Here is a 4,335-nt window from a genome sequence, read left to right on the forward strand (position 1 = left end):
AAATCCGCATGCATGATAATTAGCAACAAGTATGTCGTTCAAATATTCCAGTGCATGTCACAGTGCAGAATGTGTTGAGGAACGCCTCTGGGCACACGGGGGAGGGAGTGTTCAGTGGGTGTGACTTCGGATCCTAAACTGCGGCTCTTCCGCGCGGACTGGAGGATCTGGACCGCTGGATTGATCTGAGCTCGCCGTTTTAACTCCGCAGTCATGAGCATGTACGGCTCGCAGCGCGGCTTGAACATGATGGGACGCCGCACCGGATCGCTGCCATACGCGCGCAGCGAGGTTGTGGCGCAGCGGGGGGATAATGCTTTCACTCAGGAGTATGTGGAGGCATACAGCCACGGCTTCTCCAGAGGCTCGATGAGCCCCGGCCAAGGGTGAGTAAACACCTGTTACTTGCGAGTTTACTTTCTTTCTTTTTCTTTTCTTTTTTGGTAACTCTTTCTTTATAGCGTCCATGTAACCTAGGCTACACTGTAAAAAATGACCTTGAATTTAACTGTAAAAGACTGTAAAAATGCTACAGTAAAAACCTGTTAAATAGTTAAAAATCCATTCCCCTACTATATACACTCTTAAAAATAAAGGTGCTTCACGATGCCATAGAAGAACCTTTTTGTCTAAATGGTTCCATAAAGAACCTTTAACATCTGAAGAACCTTTCTGTTTCACAAAAGCTTCTTTGTGGCGAAAGAAGGTTCTTCAGATTATAAAAAGGTAAGAAAGAGATGGTTCTTTAAAGAACCTTTGACTGAATGGTTCTTTGTGGAACCAAAAATGGTTCTTCTACGGCATCGCTTGAAGAACCTTCTGAAGCACCTTTATTTTTAAGAGTGTATGCTGGCAATATGATGATTTTAATGCATGCTTTATTTTAGTTTATATTTATTTTTTATTTTAATTTATTGGAAATGTATAGTAGTGAGTAATGAATCCATGCATTAGATGCTGCATTTGCATTTTGCTTGATATTTGTCTTTGCAAGCGATACTAAGGCTCAAGGATATACTTTTTTTTTTTTGCAGTGATTATGCTAGCAGTATCATGATGATTTTTAATGCATGTTTTATTTTATTTTGATTTTTGTTTCAAACGGACAGTAATTTAATTTGAAATGTATAGTAATTAGTGAGTAATTAATCTGTGCAACTTTTTTTTAACATGTTTCTTTACTCTTGCCATTTTGCAATGTATATCTGAGACAATACTAAGGCTCAGTGATATACTGTACATTTGTAATATATTTGCACTGATTATGCTAGCAATGCCATGATTTTAATGCATATTTTATTTTATCTTATTTTTAAATGCAAAGTAATTTAATTTGAAATGTATAGTAATTAGTGAGTAATTAATCTGTGCAACTTTTTTTTAACATGTTTCTTTACTCTTGCCATTTTGCAATGTATATCTGAGACAATACTAAGGCTCAGTGATATACTGTACATTTGTAATATATTTGCACTGATTATGCTAGCAATGCCATGATTTTAATGCATATTTTATTTTATCTTATTTTTAAATGCAAAGTAATTTAATTTGAAATGTATAGTAGTGAGTGAGTACGGAGTGAATGCATGCCGCAGTTGCATTGCATTGCTTGCTATTTGTCTTTGCAATATATTTGAGGCAATACTATGGCTCATTTATATATTGAATATTTATAATGCATTTGCAGTTAATATGCTAGCAATGTCATGATTTAAATGCATATTTTATTTACCATTACATTAACTAAAAACTGCCTTTTTAACTCTTTTTTTCACTTCTCATGTCTCTAGAGAGCATTATGCACTATGTCAGGGGTGGCGAACTCCGGTCCTGGAGAGCCGCAGCCCTGCAGAGTTCAGCTCCAACCCTAATTAAAACTCACCTGCCTGTAGCTTCCTAGTAACTATTTAGACCTTGATTAGCTTGTTCAGGTGTGTTTGATTAGGGTTGAAGCAAAACTCTGCTGGGCTGCGGCTCTCCAGGACCGATGTTCGCCACCCCTGCACTATGTGAACAATTTTTGTGTTTTACAGAAATTCACAAATGCATCTTTCCTCATGAAAGTCGTGAACTTTGTGCGGTCGAGGGCAACGTCTCACATGGTGCTCTAACAGAACCACTGAGAATCCAACCGCTGAACACAACTAAGCCATTCTTTTCCATATGTTACATAATAATAAGAAAATTATTTCCTGACGGTTAATTGCTCGCAGGAACAATTCTCAAGCAAAGGCTGGATTATTATGGGTCATTAGATGTATTGCACAAAAGAGTGAACAGTGAAGCTGAAATGTCAAAGGGTTAAGAGATTTAGTGTCTCATTTCCTTTCATACAGTGAACTGGACAATAATTCATTTAATGTACAATTAAAGGACTTGACCACTATTAAAGCAGAGTTAATTTTCATAACGCTGTTAAATAGGGTTATATGGCCCTTAATTCTGCTACAAATTGGTTCACTTTTTGACCAATGGATTTCCATGACTTTTCCCAGATGTATGTCATTATTGGATAACGGTATTGGGCAAAATTCATAATTTAGAGATTGGTTTACTATATCTCGAAAGCCTGCTTCATGTTGGTCTAATTATATATTTATTGATTGATTTGATTTGACTGATTGATTGATTCATTTTACTTTTATTTATTTATTTTACTTTTATCATGTATTTATTTAACTTTTTCTTGTATTTATTTTACTTTCATTTATTCTTAATTTAATTTGAAATGTATAGTAATTACAGTAATTGCAAGTTTCTATAACAGGCATTTTGTTTATTTATACTCAGAAATTTAGTTGCAATTTAAAAGGCAATTCTTAATTCAAATCTCAGTGAATGGCACACAACCCTCCCGGATAACAATTTAAAAATATATCTTTTTTTTAGAGATTGAATAAAGTAGTTCAGAGTTGGGCATAAATAGAAACTGTACTGCAATTTGTAATATGATTAATGCTTTTATGCATCTTTCACAGTACGCTAATTGCTGGGAATGGAGCAAACAACCAAGACCAGTGACTCCTGAATGTTTTGCAGATGGATGGAAGTCATGTGACTGTACCTGACGGATCATCATCCTCTGTGAGATCTTCTTCCTCTTCCTCCTCAACTTCTTTGTACATGTCGACCTCTGTAAGAGAATACATGTGCTGCTGTTAGTTTGGCTTGTGCCACAGAAGATTTAAAACACTGTATTTGGTCTCTCACATTTTGCATTGCATTGCATGTGTTCGTCCAGGCTTTGGTGTTTTTTTTTTCCCAGATAGATCAATCAGTACAATAATGCTTCAGATATTCACCTTCATTGTCAGCAGACGTACACAGACCGCCGCTGTCCACACTGCTGTCCAGATCCTCTGACAGAAGCGAGCTGTTCGCTGAGAGAACGGGAGGGAGAACCGGCATAGTCTCCAAACATGTCTGTTCACCCTCCTCAACAGTCTCGACTGACATGGCCTCTGAAACACACACAGGTAATCAATACAGTAACTCTCCTTATGCATAATGCACTGAATATTTGTCAAGCAACTATAGTCGAAACCAAACCATATAACTGCATGTCTCAAAAGAATGATCCGTGCATCATCTGTTTCTGGGAATCAAGAAATTATTTCTTAAAAGGCAGCAACAAAGAGCATGACCAGTGTAGTCTGATTCATGAATGTAATTTTCAGTTTGATATGCTCTAAAACTTGAGGCCTGTTCACACCAAGAACAATAACTATTAATGATAACTATATGAGTGTTCACATCAATGCACAAAAACGTTCTGTTTATTGTGCAGTTTTGTCATCTGTCCCTTTGCTCGAGCTCATTAAATTAGAGTGGATTCTGATAGGCTGTCACATGTTTTTATTGTTCATCAGATGGAATTTTTTTATTTTTGTAAAAATGATTCCAGTGATATTCTGTATGTTGTTATCGTTATATTTGTGCTGTGGATTCTACCATTTTACATTTATTTACATTTAGAATGATTTTAAAATTATATCATTATTGTTATAGTATAGTAAAATTGCAAAAAAAAAACAATGTTTTTTTTTTAGAAATTAAGAACTGTTACTGTATTATGTACTTTATATGAGAACATTAACAACACACTACTGTTCAAAAGTTTGGGGTCGGTAAGATTTGTAACGTTTTTGAAAGAAGTATCTTCTGCTCACCAAGGCTGCATTCATTTGATTAAAATTACAGTAAAAACAGTAATACTGTGTAATATTATTTTACAGTTTAAAATAACTCTTTTCTATTTTAATATAATTTAAAATGTAATTTATTCCTGTGATCAAAGCTGAATATTCAGCACCATTACTCCAGTCTTCAGTGTCA

This window comes from Sinocyclocheilus grahami, unplaced genomic scaffold, assembly GCF_001515645.1.
Source record: "Sinocyclocheilus grahami isolate Dianchi unplaced genomic scaffold, SAMN03320097.WGS_v1.1 scaffold1122.1, whole genome shotgun sequence".
NCBI classification, from domain to species: domain Eukaryota; kingdom Metazoa; phylum Chordata; class Actinopteri; order Cypriniformes; family Cyprinidae; genus Sinocyclocheilus; species Sinocyclocheilus grahami.